Raw genomic sequence first — 24,264 nt, forward strand, 5'->3', positions numbered from 1 at the left:
TTACAAAGCATAGTCACAAAGCCTGAGTCACACGACTAAGCAAAAGGGAAGGTGATAGGAGAGGAACAACTGGACCAGTAACTAAAGCTCTAGACTGCAATCACATTTTTCTTGCTGAAATACTCCCCAAGTCTCTTTGTTTAAGCACAGTTAACAAGAAAAAGCATCCTTGAGACAGACACATCAAAATTTTTAATACATACAAGAGCATTACTATCACCACAAGAATATTGGAGAATTTTTTTTTAGATCGGGAGCTTATGATCCTAGTTTCAAAGTGACTATGTAAGTTGGTAACTGAAAAGACTGTTTAGATTTTGTTGATTTGGGTTTTTTGAACTCCAGTCTTGGTTCTGGAACTAAACAAATTAGTGAAATCTTTTTTTCTCCCTCCCTGAAACCACCTGGCAACCCAAATAAGCTATATCTGAATACTTCTGTAGTAAAATTTTCTATACGTAGTAAGTATAACTTGATCTTCAATATTGCTACCCAAGAGATTGATTCAGCGATGAGCTTTATGCTAGACAGACTTTTAAGCTAGAAATTCTTACTATTAATTAACCATTTCACATTGCTCTTATGTTTTTAATTTTTTCATGATCAAAAGACAAAGAGTAGACAAAGCAAGCAAAGCACAAATAATGGGATCTTTAGCCGATTTATTTGAAATTAAGTTTGCCATGTTATTGTAGAGAACTTGGATCATGATTAACAGTAACATCAGCTATCAGTTAATACAAAACAAAGAAGTCTTCAGTATCACACCACTTTGATGAAAACATTCTTGAAAGTGACCATGTAGTATTTATTTTATTAATCTATTACACTCAAGAGAACTTGGCTCTTTTTTTGAGGAGACTTGACTAACTGGTTGAAGAGAAACTACGTGGGGTGTATTCACACCATTACTAACAGCTGCGCTAAGATGGCTTAAGAAACGTTGACCACAAAGCAAAACACATTCACTTTTACACAGATTTCATTCATTTCCATGTACAGTAAAAGAAAGCACTGATAATAAATGACATGGAAAAACTGACACAAATATTTGAGATAAAGCAGAAGTAATAATTAGGACATAATAGCATTAAATCTACTCATCTACTCTTTATTCACACCACATACTTCCTTTTACGGTACAATGAGAGACTGATCTGTCTGGTACTTCTCCATAAAACACCTGTTTCTGTCCAGAGAAAATTAAATAGGCCCTGCAGTAAATTGTCAAAATGGCAAAGATATTAAGAATTTCTGTCTTACATGTCATTAGTAAAAGACATAATGAAGAAAAGAAGGATTTCATTAAGGCAGGAGAAATAGCAATGGAGTTGAAGTCTAAGTGACTGAGTGACTCAAAACTGGGTCCCACACCCCTTCACACAAATTTTGATAACATTTTCTGTCATTTCAATTTGAAGAGTGAAACGAGGAACATAAAACACCACCTCCTCCCAGCTGTCACAGGAATTAACTTTCTTAAAAAATTCACAAGACCTAAGTACTATTAAAATGTTAAATATATTAAAAATAAATTTAAATTTAAACCTACCCCCTCCAAAACCTTTGCTGCAAACATCAACAACAAGAGCCATTCAATCTCAGTCTGGCAACTAGACGTGTGTTTAATACCAGGGTTGAATAAAATGACATTTTAATATAAGGTTTTATTTTAATATTTTCCCTCATACATTGCTTAGACTTGGAGTCTTTATTGAAATTAATTGACTGTATTAGAGTCCTGAACAGTCAAGCAACTACTTGTAAAATTTTAACTGAAAATGGTTGCAAAACTGATCCATCAATCTGTTTGCAGCCAAAGACATAAACAAATATCCAAATTACCAAAGTTAGTGTTCTTTAAATTTTCACCTGGCAACAGATGCTTATAAAACACTAAATTAAGGAAGATATATTGAAAATCAAGTCAATAACTAACTGTTATTTCTCTAATAAAATCAACTAAACATAATAAACACCTCTTTGTCAGAAAATTGGCAAGACTAGAGAGTTGTTACACACAGTATTTAACTCTAAAAACACATCTACACCTTCACTTACTGATAACAGAACACTTCAAAGAAGAAAGACATAATCCCTGCACTGAAACTCATATTTCATTTTCAGTAAATGTTGAGTTTCATTGGATTCATTGTAGATTTGAATTCGTAATTACCAAGACTTAGCAGTACAAAACCCTGCCACGGACAGATGGACAGTGCCTTCCATCCAAACATGTGAAATCACAAACTTCAAACTTTTCCAGTATTTACTGCAGCTGTAATCAGATAAAGACTAATCCAGAATGTATCACAGGCCAACTTCAATAGCCACAGACTGCCATAAGTGCAATGTTGTAAGCCATTAGTAAAGCATCTTCAGAAATAATGTTCAATTCAAGATGAACACATTAAAGAAGAATAGCATGAAACTGGACCAAGAAAAAGTAAGGGTTACCACAATTAGAAGAATGCAGTGTGAGTGAAAAAACCCCTCTGTCGTTCCTATATTCACCTATCACATCCTGGACTGAGAGGGCTGTATGACTGCTACTTACAAGATAAGAAGAAAACAGAAAGAGTTATTTAAATAAAATATACAGTGGAAATAAACCACAGGCATTAACTATCTAAGAGATGGGTTTAGGAGGGCTTTAGAAAAATGTTCCCAAATATCTGTAATACTGTAATACCTCAGATAACGTAGAAACGTAATCAGGCACCTTGTTTGTTTACTTAAAGACAGTGGGAGATGGTAGAGATAAAAGAGAAGTTAACTAAATGATCCAGACAGTGTTTCAGGCTACACATCTCTGAGATGGAGCTTTTGATACAGCAAGGTCACAGCAAACTCAGGAAAATGACAATAAATGTGTTTTTTCTTCTCAATATGCCAACTGCAGAAAAATAAATGCAAACAATGTCATGCCCTGAACTGTGACTTTCAGCACAACCATTATTAAAACCTTTTCATAAAGACCACCTGTAACCTCTCCGAATTTTTATTATAGAAGTCCACTGCAGAGTTTTGTTGCAGGACTATGTCATGAGGAAAGAAAATGAAAGTGCATTTAAAATGTACAAATGGGAATTTAACAGAGCAGAGAAATTAAGCACCCTGCTTCTCTATAGGAAGCTGGAAACAGATTTTGGCATTAACTGCCTTCAGCTCTGAAGGCAAAAGCAAACATTGCAAAGAAATTCAAGACTAAGGTTTTCCTGACGTCAAGCAATGATGATTAAAAATTGCCTTATATTAATATGCATAAAGCATCAATACTAAATCAGAGCTGGCATTTTAAAAGGTTTGGTTTAGGAAGAAAAGCAGTAAGAGTGAAAAATAAGAGAATGGAAGATTTTTAAAGTAAGGAACATGTACATACACACTAAATGCAAGCTGGCCTACTTACTTGATTGCTTCCCACCTACCATCACAACTGTCAGCCCCAGTGTGTTATTCCCCATATCCTTCCTCCTCCACTTTTTCCACTGCCTCAACATTTCTTAGAGTCAGACAAGAGATAAATATGTATTACATCCACCCGAGACACACTGGAAGTGCTATTATGGAAGAGATCACATTCCCATAATTCATCAATAGGAAGCATTTCAAGTGGCAACAGATGGCAGGCATTTCTTATCAGAAATAAAACATGATAGTGAACATAAAGTAATATATTGTATGATAATTTTTATAGGTACTTTCAGTCTTCTTTCAATCAGTGTATTAACTTAAAAAGCTACCATAGTTGCAGTTATAGTGCTCTAACTTGAACTTGTAAGTTACAATACAGATTTCACTGTAAAATGATGTCTTAAAATCAATATTCAAAAGTTACTGAAACTAATCCAAAAGACTGCTGTTACAAAAGAAACAGAATTTAAAATAATTAATTATAAAGACCACATATTCCTGTATCTATCAAAAAATGTACAAAACACAAGATTAATCCAATTCACAGAGTACTTACAGAGTGGCTATTTTTTTTTCCTATTATTTTACTGAAGTGTATTAGGATACTAGGGTTTGGAGTTTTGTTTGTTTGTTTATATAGTGGGTCAATATTTTGTCTCCAAATAGTAATCTCAAAAGCAGCATGCTACAGTCAGCGTTCCTAAATTGTATTGGTCTTACGTATTAATATCATAAAGCTCACCTGTAAACCTTAACAAAGGGAAAAAAAGGTGATTAAACTTTTCAAGGCTTCTTGAATGACATTTTAAATGGCAGTAAGCATACTACCACAAAAATACAGGTTATTTAGAATTGTGAGTTTCTATAATCTAGACATGCTTTTCCCACATCAGCATTTTCTACATCAGACACCAGGAGGCACCCAGCTAGCCAGCCAAATTTCAGATGCAAGATATAGAACTGCATTTAACATGAGATGCTAATCACTAGGATCAGAATTCCAAACGTTTGAAGAAGTACTGAATTTCTGCATCTTGGGAGGAAAACTGTCTGCCAAAGGATCTGCAACAGGCAGCAGTGTATCTGGAGACTCAGACTGAGAGCATATTAGGTGGCCCTACTGCAACTGCATAAAAACTTCTAAGCTTTGTTGTATCTGCAGTGCCAGCTGCTAAGGGAAATGGGATTCTTTCATTTTCAACTCCAGCCTTCCAAATCATTCACTCCTTTTAACCTCTGAGGCAAGTAATGTAGTGGGCAGAGCAGGAGTCAGCAGCAAAAAACCAGAAGGGAAGAAAGGGCAAGACAAAAAGGTTTTGAAAATAACAAAACACCATTAAAACTTGGTGTCTTACACTGGTTTTGGCTTCTGTGCTTGTACTCAGTATCATGAAACTAGGGATGTGTACTTAACTATAATGTCAGTTATTACACTATTAAGCCCATTTAGAAATAGGATGAAATTTTATTACCAAGAATTTTATGCCCTCCTTTTACACACCCCAATAGACTGACTATCATCTCCAGGGAAAAGAAAGGTATTAAATATAAAGAGTTATAGAACAAAGACTTATTCTTCATAACTTTTGCAATCACCTGTTAGTAAGGGGGACATGGTTTTTAAAACTCACTTGACTGTCACATGCAAACACCTACAGTTTGTATTTCAGCTCAGCCAGTACCTTGCTCTCCGCAGAAACCATTTTCACACAGTTGCTTTCACTAACAGCAAGCATTCAATGTATCTATCTGAAACCATGTTATAGTAATGTAAGCCAGTTCCAATTCATTCTTGTTGGGCTTAGGCAGCTGCAGCATAAACAGAGAAAAGCTACAACAGGAAAGTGAGAAAATACTGCCTCAAAGCAGATGTCTCATTTGGTAATAGAAAACCTAAGAGAATCTGATGCATTTGTAATATAATCCAATTAGAAAAGGTGATCTAATGGTCTCAAAGTTCTAAAATACCGCAGTTGCTCTTCGTTTTTGGGTTGTTTTTTTTTTTAACCAAATGGACTTCTATATTTGTGGTTTACTGTATAACACCTGTATGTGCACAAACTACCATATAGACTAGTAAGGCATATATTTAAAATACAATTTAGTTAATGAAACCTTAGGAAATATTTTATAAACTACATTGTCAGTAACATTCCTTGCCAGATAAAAAAGTTCTTTTGCACTTTACATCAGAAAACATGTTTTCTTAACTGACATCCAGCTGTCTCGATTAGCAGAACTTTAGAGTTTCACCAATATATTGTTCAAAACATCACCTAATAGAGTCATGTTAAAACAGTATCTTCCAGACAGGTAGTGCTGTTTCAAGGCTTAGAGGTGATTTGGGAATGACTCAAATCTGTGGATGGTCTTCTACTGGACCGCTAGATTTACTTTTTCAGAGGAAGGTTAACAGAGACCTTGAGAACGCTCAAGAAAAAGTGACAACTGAATTTTGTTTGGCAGCAACATACCACTAGCTTGGCTCCACAGCCTGTGAAACAGCTTCCTTCGAAACTCTTAATTTAGGTGCTTTCCAGACCCTTCTTCCAATGAAAACATGCTTAGTTGCTCAGACCATGAGATGCTCATGACAGGGTCTTGACACAGTCCTAAGAACAAAGTAACAAATACCAGGACACAAAAGAGTATTTGTGCAACAACAGATAAAAGTCTCTGCCAGATAGCTTGAACAAAAACATCTGTCTGGCCAGATTTTTTCCTACTAAACATTTTCTAATTTCTGACAAAGAATCACTGATTTAATCACAATAAAATTACTCTTTACATTCTGCTATTTCCTTTTTAAGTGCTGAGGGTTCCAATCAACAAGATCATTAACAATCAACATGCACTTAGAAGCATGGATAAAACTGGGAAGCAGTCTTGAAAGTGTCAAAGTCCTAAAAGTCTTTAAAAATACAATAAAAACAAAGCATTATTGCAGAAGTGAACTTATTTTCTGTAATGAATACCACTATGACCTTCTCTAAATAAAGTCAGGTTCATTATCAGAAATCAAAATCACTGCTAGAAGCAGGAGGCTTCTAAAAGAAAGACAGATGTGCTATCCTAGTGCCTGAGTGCTATCCCAGATCAAGTCTTGACAAAATGTTATGGACATATTTGTCATACACTGTAAGAGTATGTTCCAACATCCTCCTTGTTTAGAGATTTAGAGATGTAAACTACAAGACATTAAAGAGACACTTTGTTTCACATAGACCAAAAGATCCTTGGCTTCCAGTAGTTAAAACTGAGATCAAAACCAGTCCTGAATCCACGAATCTTTAGTGAGATTTTACTACCTGATCTCACATGACTTTTTTGAATGTTTAATATCCATGAACTTCAGAGAGAGTAATTTAAGGTCTTAACTGTCGTTGAAACAGACTGTAATGTTCATTATGAAGACCTCTGCAGAACAGATGGGCAACTCAAAACACCAAATGACTTTCAGTTGTCATTTGAACTGATGATATACATTTAAACTGATTGCTCTGAATCCATTCAGGCAAGAAAAGCAGGGCTTGAAAGGTTTACCATCAAGAAGCAAGAGGTCTTACAGACCTGTGCCATGAACTCCTCAAAATCTTTAAGCTTTGGTAATCTTTGCCTTCCTCCTTCCACTTATACATGTATGTTTTAACTTCCATTGCCAAAAAATCATAACCATACAATAAAAACATCTAGTTATATAAAAAATTAAATACAATTCTACAACCCTAGAAATCAACTACTTATTAACAAAGACAAGAAAATGGTATATTCTGAGTAAGTAACTGTATGATAACCTGAGTACTAGGATTTTTATATCTTTCATCTGAGGTGGTCACAAACCTCTATGAGAAACAACAACTTTTTCTACCAATTGTTTCTGAAAAGAGAGAAAGCACCTTCACAAATTATCATAAGACAATTCCACTTGATATTATTAAAAAGGCCCTTAAAAATTCAGGTTTTCAGACACTTGACTGCACTTATTGGTCCAGGTACACTGTCAGACAAGTAGAAGAGCAGCTGTCAAAATGGAAATCTATAGTGAGAACACTGAAGTTACCAGCAGGTAAGAAATAGGAAGGAGCTACAATTCAGCTGAAGGCATATTTTAGCAGCAATCACTTTTTCACATTCCCACATAGATTAAGCCTGGATAGCAGCACTTAATACAAACAAAGATTTGAAAGCACCTGAGAAACTTCCTTTGGCTTTCTTTGGTTAAGACATCCTTTGGTTAAAAAAATTTTAGTGACTAACACTCTCAATCTAGCCAATATGTCCAATAATTGCCTCTGTTCTGCTACAACAGAAAATGAGCAAATGTTGCTAGAATTGCCCTATAACCTGCAAATGGTTAGCAAGTATTCTGGACTGTTTCTGGATTCAAATGTACAGACAGTAACTTACACAAAGTTAGCTATCCATGTACCATACATATCAAATATAAGGAGCCTTGCAAAATTCTTTTGTTCCTGAAAGCCTGGGAGGACTTTAAGATGCACTCTGCTCACACACTTCTCCCATAATTCTGACATTCACCTCTTTCAGATATAAATTGCATGATATGATACAACACACTCAATCTCCTTTGAACCCTTGCTGCTGCAGCTTTCTTACCCCAGACAACATCCTCATGTCTGGCAGTGTGAAAACAAACCTGATAGTTTGTATTATGTATTTAGTATTAAATGTTATAGCAGAATATTAACCAATAGAGCACAAAAGCTATTTTTATTTCTACCTACAGCTGTTCAGTCCTCTGTATCTTTCAGCATTTGATTCCTTCAATTCTTAACCTTAAGTCTTGAAACTTCAGGATTGAAAACGTTTTCCATCTTTTTTCTCCTCACTCAAAACAAATATGATTTTTAAAGTGACATCATGCTCTGTATATGAAGTCAGGGGGAGAAAGAGGAAGAGGGGAAACATTTGGCATGATGGTGTTTGTCTTCCCAAGTGACAGTTACACGTGATGGGGCCCTGTTCCTGGAGATGGCTGAACAACTGCCCATGGCAAGTGGTGAATTAATTCCTTATTTTCTCTGCTTGTGTACACAGCTTTTGCTTTCCCTGTTTATATGTTATTATCTCAACCCATGAGCTCTTTTAGAGTACATCCTTCAGATATTCTCCTCCATCCTGCTCTGGGGGAGTGGGTAAGCAGCTGTATAGGGCTTGGTTAAACTGTGACAGCCCTTTTTTGCACCAGACGTGGGGCACAAAGGGTTTGCGGTATCGACAGATTCCACTGGGATGTATTAGACTAAATATATAGCTGTTAGTGCTGTTTAGCTGGTGAACAGCAGCCTCCTGTGCTTGTCATGGGGCTTGCTTTCCTGACATTTATTAAGAGTCTCGTGCTTGCTAGTGCTCGCTTTTTGCTTTCACTGCTTTCTGTACTGCTGTAGTTCTGCACTGCTTCTCACCTTACTGAATTGTGCCTGGGAACACTTCGATAACACCACATTGATGTGCCTAAGCTGGCCAATGGCCAAGGTATTGCTGCTGTTTTCAGTGCTGTTGTGCTGACAGGCTGAACTTTGGTCAGAACTTGAAGGAATTGTGACATATGAATGCTTCCACAATGGAGGAGAGATCCACCTGCAGCCCAAGGAGAACCCCCTGCTAGAGAGGTGGATGCCTTAAGGAGGCTGTGACCCTGTGAGAAACCCATGCTGGAGGAGGTTTGCTGGCAGGACTTGCGTCTCCACAGGGGACCCACACTGGATGAGTTTGTCCATGGCAAAGACTCATACTGAACAAGTTCAAGGACAACTGTCTCCCATTAGTGGGGCCCCATACTGGAGTAGGGGAAGCAGAGATCCCCTTGCAGGCTGCAGTGAAGACCATGGTGAAGCAGGTTGAGTTCCTGGAGACCATGGAGGACTATGATGCGGACTACACTAGCAGAGGACTCTAACAGGAACCCCTTCCTGCAACCAAGCTGAGGACAAGAGGAGGAGTTCATTGCAATATTAAACCCCAAAAACCCAAAAGGACCAAGTGCAGAGATTAAAACAGATACACCATTAAACTGTTATAATCCATTATTCGAGTTGTATGTTACAGGAATAAATATAACAGGAACTACTCAAACCAATGGAGGAGATGCCTTACAAAAAGTCCAAGCACAGCAGTGACCCAACCTGAGCTGGCTTTGGCACCCAGTAATTCCACGCAACACACCACCTCTCCTGTCCTGAGTGATTACCGTAACAGATGGAGTCCAAAGTCATGGATTAAATGAATACAAAGGACATTTTATGAACATTTTGCAAGGGTGGTCCACACACTAAGGGAATGACATCTGGGTATTTTATCAAAGGGTGGGAGGGGGGATGGTGGTTAACAAGCTTTTATTGAATAGTATGGGACCTGAGCATGATGTAAATGGTGTGGAATCTGGTGGTTTTGGATGGGGTAGAGCTAACTCTCTTGACAGTGGCTAGTGTGCGGCTGTGTTTTGGATGTGTGCTGGACATTGTTGATAATACAGGGATCTACTTGACTGTTGGCTGGGGTTAAACCACAAGAGGCTTCTATATATTATTTACAAAAACTGGAAGATTCCTCCTTATGAAAAATATGCTAGAATATGCTATTAAAAGTTTCCCTTTTTATACAAGAAGACATGCAAGTAATTTAAATGCTACATTAACCCATTAACAGTTGGGATAAAGCCACACTTGTCAATCACTGCAAGCTAAACATTATACCAGGAAAAATCATCACATATTAGTGAGAGTGCACTTGTCATGAAGCAGCATTGGCTCTTATTCTAGCAGACCCTCCTTCAGTGTCAGCCCCACAGACCTTGTGCTGCACATGTGTTTCTCATGGTTAAGTCTTGCATTCAGGTACCACTCATTACATGTGACATACTTCCCTTCAAAGGCAGTGGACAGCCAGTGCTGAAGGTCCAAAATCCATTTCCATCAGCCTGCAACTGAGCAACAGAACCGTCTGAAAAATGTGAGACACTATTCCTCAGCTGTACAAAAACCCATTAGGCCCATCTGTCCTCTGCAGAATCAAGGGCAATGAATAAGCACTTGTCAACCCTACAAAGGCATGGAAAAATCAGCAACCTGGAGCCTTGCAGAACTCCCCTTTTCTCCCTTTGTATCTACATAAACTGCACTTAAACAACAGCCGTCAATATAAACCACTTAAAATGAAGGCTACAATTAGAGTGGCAAAAGTAGATAGGCTAGTAGTAGAAGAAGGCATTGTTGAGAGGAGTTAGGAAAGAAATGAACACATTAACAGGTAATAGAAAATAAAGTGAAAAATAGTAATTTGAACAAAGTAGGACTATAAAGACCAGGCAAAAAACCCCTACACTCATGCAATAAGCACAAAACCACATCCTTTCCATACAGTAAAACTATAGCTTTTAAGCTCTGAGCTTATTTTGAGATGCTGAACATACCACTTTTACCGTATTAAATCAGAATACGAACATAAAGAGCAGCCCTAAACTACTAACCCAACCACCTTAAAAGCTTTTTTTTAAACCTTTACAACTTTTCAGCAATTAGGTACTGTATCCATTGGAACCAGCAGACAGCACAGAGGTTTAAAAGTATCTTCTACCAAAGCACCGAATACATTCATAACTAGATTTCATCAGTCATGTCTCTCACATTTCATATGTTCTGAATTTGTCTTAATATGTTTGTACTTGGGATTGGTCCCATTATGTGAAGGAAAGATTCCACTCATGCTTGTGGCAGGCTTAATAAAATAACTAGAGACATGAGCCTGGCATCTCTGAAATTTCTTTAAGTTGCTATGTGTGCTTATGTAAAACAACTAATACATTTCCAAGTCTGAATGACTTCAGCAATGAAGATTATACCAGTTTTCCAGTTCAAAATATTCTCAGCATGACAGGATAACAGTGTTTGAAAACTTACACTTGTGGAACTATACCTTTAAAGCACTCACATTCTATTAATTTTCATTTCTTTGTCATTATAAGATCTGGTGTTCTGCATGAATGTATGAATGAAGGGAAGAAGTTAAATGTCTAGCAGTATGAAAATGTGCATTATCTTCCACAATGAAATGACACTCCACAGGAAAAACATCTGCAGTTATCAAATCTTTTTCTGTTTTGCTGGGTTTTGGTTTGAGGTTTTTTGTTTTGATTCAGGTTGTTGGCTGGTTTGTGGTTTTTAGGTTTGTTTTTATATTTCACTGTCGATGTTGCAGAAAGAAAAGATTTCCAAAGTTCAACTGTTAAGATCTTTTTTCATTGCATAATCTAATAATGTGACACAGTTCAAGAACACCTTATAGTACATGCAGAGTATCATTCAATCATTCTAAACTGTGCATCACAGTAATTACTAACAACAGACAGTTCTTCAAATTCTGACCAAAAAGCAGAGCGACACCATTACAACATCACTATTTTGTCTGTCCTTGTCAGTGAGGACCACTGCCTATAGCGGACAACAACAGCATGAGAGGTTTCAGCACTTAAAACTGAATTCTTTGTCATGACCTAATCACTGCTGTGATGTGACATTTGCTTGTTAATTTAAAACAGAGCAAATCTGTCTGGCAGTATGCAGGAGCTGAGAGGTCTAAATTACTAAGGCAACAAAATCTCACCATGAGGCTCGTTTCACTTGTGCAAGAGCCCATACAAACTCACTTCTACAGTTTTAGAAACTACTGATTGGAACGGTCCACTCCCTTTGCTGGAGACGGCCTCCTTGAAGCAAGAATTTCTTACATATCAGGTGCTTACAGATACTAGCCCAATTACTGATGAAGGCAACTTTATGGCAGCATGGCTTAATGTAGCAGAAGAGCATGGAGAAAACTCTTCAGGAAAAAAGGCAGGTGTAAGGAGAGCTACATCTATCAACCTGTCTGACAGAATTCTCAAGTGCTGTTCTTACAGCATACATTAGTAAGATCTATCAAAATGATAGTCTATATTTCCTTCCTCATGTTCAGTAAGAGTTACACTTTAATCAGGAGTAGCCAAGGAAACATTTGGTAAATTGCCAAACACCAACTGCATCGCAGAGAAAGTAAGTGGTTACCAGTTTCCCTTACAAGCACCTCAGCACCTGTTGCAACACTAACAAAAGATGCACAGACTCCTGCTAGCAGACATTTCCCTTTCCAGCCCTGCCTATAGTAATTTTGCCAAATGGAAGCCTGTCTCTCTGGAGTCAGAAATATAGAAAACACACACTTAAACAGTGCAAAAGTTAAATTGCTCTTCCATGTCCAGTCCTGGTAATGGCACTCTACAGCCTCTTAAATAGTTTAGTTTTAGTCCAAAAAACAGCTGAAGACCCATTCTGCATTTAGATCTTTGCACAAAACTCCTCAGAATACCTTAAAACAAGGCACTGATGTCAACTTTTACAGGTAACAGAAAATTGTTAGTGAAAATAAAGAGGTTGAAACAGAAACCAAATAACCAGCTAGCTCTTGCCAATTTCAAGTAAAAAAGACAGCACTAACAGACAGGTGAAACAAAGTAGTAGACCTTATCAAAAGGAAAATCTGCAAAAGAATGGAACAGTAATTCAACTTTTGTTGTTGTTGCTCTTTTGTTTTGGTTTTTGGTAAAGGATACACCTATGTGGAAAACTAGTATGAAAGCAGACAAATAATGACCAAATGGCTTTTATGCTGTGAGGAGCCATGACAGCATTTCACATGGACATAAAGATTCCAGGATACTCTGATAAACTTTTGTAATCCACAATTTAAGATCAGAAAGCAGCAAATTAAAAAGAAAGCAGTGACAAGTAATTGATGAGCTACAGCTTTTTATAATTATCTTTCAGTCATTCTGTATGAAAAGGTATCCATTATTAGATACATACATCACTGAACTTACAGAACTGATAATTAGCACGCAAAGAGATAGCCATTACCAATGAAACTGTTCAGATGCACATTGATACAAACAGTTCAAAAACTGTAAGGAAAAAAGCTATTCTCTGAAAAACCTCCAGTTAAACAGAGCCTGACAGTCCGTGCAAGGAAGAAGTAAAAAAATAAACACTATCTCTGCTACTTACCATAACTGTATTCCAAATATACTTTAGGACTACGCCCAGGAATTTTTTAAAGCAAAATCACTTTCATAGGCCCATATTGCTTCCTACAACAAATTTCAAATGCTGGATGTTTGTATGACATGCAATAAAAAGAGAAGAAAGTCCTTCAGTGCAAGTAATTAACTGCTGCAGCCTGCTAGTAGTATTTGTAGGCTTGAATTTGGTTTCTGTCTGCAATTCACCCAGATCTGCTTTTGGTGACTGAACTATGCCATAAGGGACAATCAAAATAACTTACCAACTTTATTAAAAATGCAGTGGTTTTTTAGTAGATGACACTTATACTGACACTGTCTCCCCACATTTTTCAGAACACAACATTCATCACAACAAACATGAACGAGTAGAAGTTTGGCTAACAAGGTCAGAGAGGACCATGTCTCCCAGATCTCCACACAGCAAATCCTGGGCATCTGAAAGACTTTTTGTTCTCAGGATTTACCATGTGTAAATCTCTTCATAGTAGAAAAAAGTAATTTCAGAGGAAAAAGAAAAAAGTTTATTGGGTTTGGATTAAAGTTGGGAGGAGAGAACTGGATTTGGGGCTTTTTTCCATTTGAATGCTAAAATTGTCAAACTCTGCAGATGGCGATAATGGATGAGTAAGTCGAAAAAAAGGTTACTTACCATGGTAAGCCATAAATGGCTAAGGAATCTGGGGGAGAAGCAAAAGCAGCTCGTTTCTCCCTTGTCTTCACTCTTACAGTGAACATATCTTATGGTAACATCAGGACTAATAATGGAAGCTACAGAATAGGACTCCAGAAACTTTTCACATATAATCTATATTTCCCCATTCTAAAGATTTAAAAAAAAAAAATCTATGCCACTTTCCAAACACATCCAGAAATTCAATTTCTTGCCATCGAATGCTGGAGAACAAATGCTCTGAAAGAGAACCGGCTTTGGAAGTGTACATCAAGTTCCACTATAAAAGTAATTTGACCCATTTGGTGAAGTGATGAAGAGAGGAACTGAAACATGGGGACAGCATGTACTTTCTCTTCTCTAAGGGAGGCAGCAAAAATACTTCATTTGAAGACCATAATCCACTTACATATTTGATCACAGAATAGCTTACGTACAGAATTAGTCCTACGCTTATTTTAACGCCATGACATTGATAAATTCAGTAAATGAAAAAAAAAGGCCAGGGTAAAATGCATCTCTGTCCAAAAAAAAAAACCAAAAAAACCAAAACCACCAAAACCAATGAGAAACAAAACAAGATATTATCCTCCCTGTGCAAAATTTTGCACAAATTCAAGACATTTTTAGTCATAAAATCATAATCATAAAACCCAAGAGCTATTATTGTCTGGGCAAAATAACCTTATATAATTTGAATAACTGTTAGAGATTAGAGCAAACAAATTTAGATAAACAATGTCCAGTGGTAGCATCTAAGATTACCCCCAAAATGTTACATTAAAAATGCCTGTAACTAATGCAATGCTTTTTACATCTATATATTTCAATGATAACAAAATGAGACCTTCAGATGCCAAGACTCAATACTATGTGGACCAGTGTGCAGACCACTTCCCATGACCTTTATCAAAACTTGAAAGAATCTGACAAGCAAGAAGGTGAACTGAAGAAAACTGCTCCACCCAGAGTCCTTTTTACCTGGTCTGGTGCCATTTACACTACATCCAATACAAGCTTATACAAGTCTAGGCTACTTTTCCCGTGGCCAGTAGTCAAAAAAAGAATGACCAATGAAGTATTTTACTAGTGTAAACATGAGTCTTCTGAAATTGTTGCAGAATAACTTGATCTTGAGAGAGATTTCTACCTCGTTCTACTCAGTCAAGAAAGAGAAGTACAAGATTAGAAACACAAAATTAATAAATTGGTATGCAAATAAATTATCTACTCTGGTGCTGCCAAGCATAACACTACTATTAGCAAGTACACATGTTATTAAAATGCATTTCAATTAAACTCCTCCTACTCAATAATAGTTAGATTGAAATTTTTGGTAAAATATATTATTACCACAGTATTTCAATTACAGAAAAAAAAATATGGATTTTTCAAGGGAAACAGAAAAATATTGGGCATCTGCATTTTATCTGAGAACAGTATAAGCATAAATCAGAGAACTTTCTTTTACCAACATTTTAACTAAAAATCTGTGAAGTAATCATCACCTCATGGCAACCCAATACAAAAAGCACAATCTTAAAACACAAATTGATTTAAATGCCAAGTCTAGTTTGCAATTTGTTTAAGGAAACTGCTACAGAAGAAGACAGGTTAATTACTTATTTCATTTAACAAATTTTAAAAACCCATGCAAATGTCACTAAAAAAGGTAAATGTTTATCACTAAACCCATGCACTTCACACAATAGTGTAATTTTTTATTACACTTTCCACACCAAAAAACTTTTCCACAAGTGCAGCCTTTTGCACAGGACAAGAGCAACTTGCCTGCGCGGATAAGAAATTTTAAGTGAGCATTTAACAAGTTATGCCTGCTTTTTCCTAAAAAAGGTTCAGTAAAGCTTAAAAAACAGATAGTAAACAACCAACTAGTACAATGGTAAAGCAAGAAAGATTACTCACTTGCTATAGCACTTCAGCTGGGGGGCTTTCTTAAGTATAGACACAAGCAATCAGGCAAATACTGTCCAGACCTCACAGGAAAGGAGTAACCCAAAGATGGAAAGAAAACCATCTCAAGCATTAAGAAGACTGGTTTCAATACAGTCTGTTAGCACTTTCTTGAAGTGAGAAAACAGTATAAGAAGTATCTTTAACAGATACAGATTTAACAGAAGTTACACTCTGAAATATAAATAATTTGATGTAGGAACAGGGGTATATACACTTTCAGCAGTGTGCATGACTAGGTACTCAAACAGCACATAAAAAATTTCCTTACCTCTTCCTATTTTGAATCCTGAAATCAATATCTGAGTCCTTGTGTCTAGAACATTATTTATGTACTAGAAAAAAAAGGTAAATGAAACAAAACCCAGTTATTATCACAATGAAAAAGTATGAAACACAATCATCTAAAATGCAGGAGTTATGCATTGAGATCCCAGACCATTTTGATATTAGTGCCAAGACAGAGCTTAAGCTTCCAAATGTCTCCACGTCCAAATGATTTTTGGGAAAAGTCACTCTGAAGGAACAAAGGACAGCACTATGTTGAAAAAACTTAGTTGTCTTTTGTTGTTCCTCAAATCTGTCCTACTGCTTCCCACTGCTTAGTACAACAAATAATTTTTTATCATAAAAGCAAATATTTTGTCTAGTAAATTAAAACAAATATGGCAATGTCCTTTAACTAAGTAATCAACTGACCCATGGTTTTTATTATGCCAATCTGTGTACTCGATAGTTCAGATACAACAAGAAGTGTCAGATGCAATTATTTATAAATAAAGAATTTATAATTTAGCCAGCTGTACTGTATCTTTCAGCTTGTTCTTTCAGGTAACAAATTAGAAAAAACTGTACAGAACACCACATTGCTTGAAAACTCATCAAACACTGTACTGACACATTTTCATGAAAAAATTACATTTATGATTACAAACACTATATTAATGTTTGCATGCATATCGTAAAAGAATAACAGAGATAACCTGTACTAGCATAACATCACCATAATTCACACAAAATTTGCATTACATATAATAATTGTGATGTTACTGGATGATAATGACCTAGAGATGGTATTGTATGCTGTCTGGTTATGCAGAGAAGAAAAAAAGTTCTTAAGTAAAAGTGAAAAGCTTGACAAGACAGCAATTTGCAAGTTAGAAAATAACATCAAACTCATTCTGTTAACCTAAAAAATAAACTTTTCCTCTCTTAATTATGCAGATACTGCACAGCATATTCTCATTGACACCAAACATACATAGAATACTATCTATCTTAAATCAAAATGAACTTATGCTTTCATAAAGCAACAGTTTCCAGCAATAAGGACAGTCTCAGTATCAAACAAGAAGGATCCTTATTGCTGCCAGAACACAGACCTTTTTAATGTAAACAAAGTCCTAAGTTATTGTCAGTTAAAAATTCAGAATACAAAATAATTATCTCTTAAGACCATCCAAAATAGATGTCTGTGGAGAGAATAATTCTCCTCCTTGCTATTTTGCAGAGATGGAAAATAACATCAGAGCTAGTTGAACAAAGTTCTTCTACTGGCAACAAAACGACAAAAAAGACTGATTTTCACTCTTGCATATTTCTTCCTTGCAATCCCTGCATTATCATAATGCCACCACACGTACCTTGATTTACTCCAGTTCTCACCCCCACCCCCTCAACAATTTCCCCCACTGGCTCCATCAACTTATAATTGTGATTTGAAAGAGGCAGTCATAACTGTGAGAACAGTCATTTTCTGGCACAAAGAACAAGTAACTTGAGCTCACCAGAGTTCGTCATTCCCCCTACTTTTAATGATCTGTACCACCCTCTACTTTTGAAAAATATGTGTTCTGTTTGTCAAAGGAATAAAGAGACCCTTAAGTTCCTACACATAGTCTGAAGTTCCTAGTCTAAAGTACTGTTTCTGATTAAGGAGAAAAAAAAAAAAAGGCAGGGAGGAAAAGAGAATACAGTGTCATTGAAGAACTGACTGCTGGTTTATTTGTTCCTACAGTGCTGGCTCTCCAGTACAATTGCAAGCCTTCAGGTCTCTGCAAACTTCAATCAAACTTCCAGTAACACATAAGGCTTTTAGTCCAACTAGTTCTCACCACACTTGAGTATTTCAGCTTCATATCCTGTTGATTTAAGTATAGATGCACTACTTCAGTAAAATTAACTTGAGTAAATCTAATTTTCAGTCAGTCAATAAGGTAGCATCACCAGCAGCGACTGAGGTAAGTGTGGGGGTAAGCACTAGATCACACTGTACAGGGGGGTTCCCAGGCTCAAGGACTCCTGAGCAACTGCCCAGAGCTGCATAATGACCTGGAAGCCTTGGTGAGCCAATCAAGCTGGGGATGAACAGAGCAGAGCAGCCCTGTGAGAAGGACTTGGGGAGCTGGTGGGTGAGAGGCTGGACATGACCCAGCCATGTGCACTGCCAGCCCAGAGAGCCAAACGTGTCCTGGGCTGCATCCAGAGCAGTGTGGGCAGCAGGGAAGGGAGGGGATTCTGCCCCTCTGCTCTGCTCTGCTCTGGTGAGACCCACCTGGAACTCTGCATCAGCTCTGGTGTCCCAGTACAGGAAGGGCATGGACCTGTTGGAGTGGGTCAGTAAGGAGGCCATCAAGATGACCAGAGAGATGAAGCACCTTTTCCCTACAAGGAAAGGCTTAGAGAAATGGGGCTGTCCAGCCTGGAGAAGAGAAGGCTTTGGGGTGACCTAATTGCAGCCTTCCAGTACCTGAAGGGAGCCTACAAGAAAGTGAGGGATTTTTCACAAGAGCATGTACTGACAGGACAAGGGGAAATGGCTTCCAAATTAAAGACAGGAGGCCTGGATTAGATATTACAAGGAAGTTCTTTGCTGTGAGGGTGGTGAGGCACTGGAACAGGTTGCCCAGAGAAGCTGTGGCTGCCCCATCCCTGGAAGTGTTCAAGGTGAGTTTGGATGGAACTAAGCAACCAGGTCTAGTGAAAGGTGTACTTGTCCACAGCAGGAAAGTTAGAATAAAATTATCTTTAAGGTCCCTTCCAACCCATCCTATGGTACTATGAATTCCAATAAAAGCAGCAGGTTTTCTCTGGGCTCTTAGAGCAATTATAGAACAAATCACTATTTATAGTGTTTCTTCAGGTAGCAGTGAAACTGTGTTATATATCACAATATATAAGATTGCTTTTAACACAGAATAACCTGCTTATTTTTTCTCTTTTATTGCATGTAAGACTTTCATATACTAGCTAAACTTGCAGTCTAACACAGCAAGCTTGTATTTTAGAAAGGGATATATAAGGAATATAAAACTAAGCTTACTCCAAGACAGAGCTTCCAAGTAAGTCTTGTATAAGCTAAAAGACATGAGCGGCTTCTGATCTACTGCAGTCAAATGGCCCTGAGAAGGTTTTCCTCTACATTTCCTTTAAACATGACAGCAGATCTAACCTGGCAAATCAGAGACGTTTCAAACATCATTAAACATCTTTGGTAGCAATGACAAAAAGAGACCAGAGTTTAGATTAATAAACTCTCAGGAACGCTGACAGTCTTAAGTCAATTGGATCTCCAAACACTACTACCAAAATAAGCTTCCACTTAGTAACTTTAATTTCATACATGTGCCAAATAACAATAATTCCAAAGCAAAAAGTAGAAAAAATGTTTCTTTTATAATATACAAGATGTCCTCACACTTGTAAGCTAGTATTGCAACTTAAGACAGTAGTTGTAGAGTTAAACGCTATCAACATGCATGCTTTTCAAAACATCATGTCCACATCCATTTTGTAGCTTAGTAGCTCCACTTAAGAGTTTCAATGGAAATTGAAAAACTTCTTCTCAAAGTATTGCCCAGAGAGTTCAGGAACTTAATCTGGAATTGTATGACAAAAGCTAAAAAGGCCACACCACCTAGATTAAATGGCCGTATGGGAAAAAAGAAATTAAAGCTATTAATGTAAGTGTAGAATGGTTCTTGATGAGAAAACTTACCTGTATCTCAAATATAAAGCTTTGAGATGACCTCCTCTAAATGATATAAGTAGACAGGAGATATAAGAGCAGGACAGCTGCAGTGACTACAAGCTGTACTTTGCAGTCTCTTAGTAGCAGAAATCTTTCCTACCACAATAATTAATTTCTGCCATTCTTGGCATTAATATTAGGCTAGGATAATTACAAACTCTAAGTCGACTTTATTACAACATTTACAAGTGCTCAGTCTTGATTTTTAACGGTGACAGCTGAGTAACAAGATCAAACCAGCCAGATCAGCCCACAAAAAGAAATCCAATAGATCTTCCCCAAGAAGTGATTTATGAAATGTTTTATTACCAAGTTTTCTGCCACAGTACATCCATGCATCTCTAGAAAACTACCTGACCCTCATCTAATGCATTCTACATGTCTGACCAAGCACCTTCGCACAAACACCTTCTGTACTCCCTTAGACACGTCATAAAATATCTACAAGTATAGCTTCAAAAGAAATGTAAAGCTACTGAAATGGTACAAAGTTTCTGTTCCTATTCACTATGTTACTAAAGAATTTTAGGAATTGCAGAGCACCTTTATGAGATATATGACGAGTATCACAGTTGAGCTTCTCATCTGATTTGCCATTAGAAGAATGAACAAATAAAATTCAAAAGTATCCTGCCCAAAATACCAATGCCCTTAACCAATAATATTTTTAAACAGCATACCACCTAGTACTAATGCAACTCATAACAATGTATCTACCATATGCTTAATTGTTCATTCTGTATAAACAAAACCAATCTAGAATGGAGGACACATACTTGGGATGCTCCTTAAACATAAAAGCTCATCTCAACTTTGTATTTTTTTAAATTCAAAGCTTTTCATCCATAAACTTAATTATTCTATAGAATTTTGGAAGAAAATAGACAGTATTATTTTGAAAGATACCAAAGAAAATATTTTCAGAACATCCCAGAGCATGTAGGGGTAATAAACCAGAATTTCTTGAACTGGTTTCTCAGAGGCATGCATTTCGTACAGGAAGCATGAAGGGGCTAAACTAATTTGACAGAAAGCATGCACAGACTAACAGTTTTATAACCAAAAAGAAGAGAAAATGCAACTATGTGAAGTAACAAAACATCCAAGCACTTGACAACCCACAATAATCACACCTCCTTTGAGCCTGTGAACTTTGGGACATACAAAACTTTCTACACAGGACGCTGAAGTAACACCTTATATTTTCAGACTAAAAGTGACCAACTTAAAAGGCCAAATGTGACAACGCCACAACTTACTAGAACTCAGAGGCTTAGAAAACTCTCTGAATTTCTTAATACCGAACACATACATATGTATATATATGTGTGAGTGTGTGTGTGTGTGTGTGTGTGTGTGCGCGTGTGCACATACACGTATTTGTCCTTAGACTTTAAAACAACTCAAGCCACTCTACCTATGAGTATCAGTTCATTTGCTCTTTCTCCCGACTTCAAATCCCAGATACACAGCTCTGGAACCACATACCTGCACGGCTGAAGTCGCACACCCAAGGGACGTGTCCCCTCTATCTCCAGCTTACTGGAAACGCCATCTTCACCCCTCCACTCACAGAGACCCTTTCTCCCAAAGCCGTGGGGTTCTGGCCCCTGCCCAGGCCCCTCCACACAACCGCAACTCCTCCCGAGGGTAGAAACGGGTGGGGCGGGGGGTGTCGGGGTTTCCTTTCCCCCAGCAGCCAAAAGCCACCTTGCCACAGGGCGGGCACAGGCAGCAGGACAGGGACACTCTCCCCCGGCCCACAGGGACTCCCTGACAGTTTCAGGAGAGGAACCCCACAGAACCCGACCCCGCCTGTGACGACCCCCCGCCCGCCCCGAAAGTTCAAGCGCGGCCCCCCCAGCCCCCGGCCCGCTCCTCCGCAGCCCCCACCCCGTCGGGGCGGAGAAGGGCCTCACCCCGCACCCCCTCGCCGCCTCGCCTCACCTCACCCCGCAGCCCCCACCGCAAATACCCCGCAGACGGGCGGGGGGACGGCGGGCCCGCCCCGCCTCCGAGCCCCTCGGCTGCCCTCCGGCCCTCGGCGGGGCAAGGCCGGGACCCCCGCGCCCCATCCCGGCCCCTGACTGACCTGACAGGGGGGCGACGCGGCCGCCGCTCGGGGCTACACCGGGGCTCCCCCCGCCGCCGCCGACCCTCCGCTCCCTGGCCCGTCCTCCTCCGGGCGCCACCGCAGAGCAGAGGGCAGAGGAGTCGGAAACGCGAGGCGGAGGGAAACACCGGCCCCTGTTCCCCTTCCCAAGAAATTTTAAACAGAAAAAGAGGGGGATTTAAAGGGCTCGGCCCGGAGTTTAAAACAAAGAGGCGGAAATAGCCGAGCGCGGCCCGAGCGGAGCCGAGCGGGGGCGCCGCGATCGCGGCGCATGCGCGCGGGGCGCTCACCCGGGCACGGCGCCGGCCGCCCCCTCCTCCCTCCCCCGGGCAGCGGGGCCGGCGAAAGGGGGACGCGGAGCCCCCGCCAGGGCTGGGCCCAGGCCATGTCCCGGTCACAGAACCGCAGAGTATGCTGACTTGGAAGGGACCCATCCGGATCATCCAGTCCGACTCTTATTCCTGTGCCGGACACCCCTAAGAATCAAGCCATGTGCCTGAGAGCATTGTGCAAATGCTTCTTGAGCTCGGTCGGGCTTGGTGCTGTGACCACTTCCTGGGGAGCCTGTTCCCTCTGGCTGAAGATACTTTTCCTAATATCGACATAACTTCGGGCCGTTCCCTCGGGTCCTGTCACTGGGCAGCGCAGAGATCAGTGTCTGCTGTCCACTTCCTCTGGTGGGGATGTTGAAAACTCCAGTCCCCCCTGAGCCTCCTCCAGGCTGAGCAGACCAAGTGACCTCAGCCACTCCTTGAAGGGCTTCGCCTCAAGGCCCTTCACTGTGTTGCCCTCCTTTGGACACTCTCTAATGGCTCAATGTCTTTCTTAGGTTGTGGTGCCCAGAACTGCACATAGCACTCGAGATGAGGCCACACCAGCACAGAGTAGAGGTAGGAGGTCCCTGGCTGACCAGCTTCAGAAAATCCGTGCAACTTGTGAGCAGGAAGGTGAGAATGGCAAAGGCGGTTGGCTTTTAGGCAGGATGTGCCTCTGCATTGCTCCAAGCCACCTCTTCTCTCTGAAAGGTTTTTCTCAAAATTGCACAGGTGTCTTGTCAGCTGATGACAGAGGAAACTGGAGTAGGAGCTAGGTACAAGGGGAAACTTGAATAGGAATGCTGGTGGCAAGACCTACTGGTATCAAACTGTCAGTGGCTCAAAACACCCAACTGATGAAATGACAAAGATTCTGTCTTCCTGAAGGTGTGAAGTCTTAGGTCAAAGAGCATGCATAAAGCTTGGGAAACCCATGCCAAGTCCAAGTTTGCACAAAACAGCTGAAATTTTAACTTGCGAAGACAACTACTTAAAATTCACCTGTCCAAAGACTAAAGACACCAAAGCGATCTTTACATTCTCAATTATACATATATATTGAATGTAATCCTTTAAAATACCTACATGTTTCCCTCTTTCTTTCTTCCTTTCCAATGAAGTATGAGCCATGAGACAGTCTTCCAACTTGTCTAAAAATTACATTGGAAATGGGCTATCTGATATGGCACAAGCCCTCCATGTCCAACAAACTATTGAGCTTTTATTGTGTGCCAAGACTTCAGGGTCTGTGCTTGGCTCTGGGAGCTATGTTTTCCAGCTGCTAGGCCTGAGTTAATGGAAAATATGTCAGCATTTTAGATTTGCTTTGTCTCAGTTCAAGGGTTATGTAGTTACATGAGTGCATCTTGTCTATCCGAAATATAAATTCTGTTTCCAGTTTAACCACAAATTGCTCTGTATGGGCCTTTTTTGTGTGTCGTAGAAAGTAATGGGGCCTCCTATCTGACCCCTGGAATCAGGGTTCAAGTAGCCAGAAGCAAAAGTAACGAACTATAAGAATGTGCATGAAATTACAAACTGTATGCCTGTTTTTCTTGTTTGGTTGGTTGTTTTTTTCCTAGTGTTTCCAGACCAAACACACCAGACTGGGAAAACCATTAAGGCCATGGTCTATAGGTGTTGACTATCTCTTATGATAGAATTTTTTTTAGA

At 39.0% G+C, this 24,264-nt stretch overlaps 1 protein-coding gene across 11 annotated transcripts in view; it reads right to left on the reverse strand.

Annotated features, from left to right (window-relative positions):
• Positions 1-22,535, reverse strand: part of PCGF3 (polycomb group ring finger 3) — a 56,262-nt gene extending 33,727 nt beyond the window's left edge. For 6 of the 11 annotated variants that reach the window (XM_085043760.1, XM_085043759.1, XM_085043758.1 and 3 more), the window contains exons 1-2: positions 22,256-22,534; positions 16,405-16,468 (exon numbers count right to left, since the gene is read on the reverse strand). The gene's annotated coding sequence lies outside the window, so the exon portion shown is untranslated. Of the gene's footprint in view, positions 1-16,404; positions 16,469-22,255 lie in introns of all 11 variants that reach the window. The other 5 variants (XM_085043764.1, XM_085043763.1, XM_085043765.1 and 2 more) reach the window with 2 other exon arrangements.
• Between the last annotated feature and the right edge of the window lie 1,729 nt (positions 22,536-24,264).

This window comes from Lichenostomus cassidix, chromosome Z (genome assembly GCF_008360975.1).
Source record: "Lichenostomus cassidix isolate B80296 chromosome Z, HeHo_3.0, whole genome shotgun sequence".
In the NCBI taxonomy this organism is placed as follows: domain Eukaryota; kingdom Metazoa; phylum Chordata; class Aves; order Passeriformes; family Meliphagidae; genus Lichenostomus; species Lichenostomus cassidix.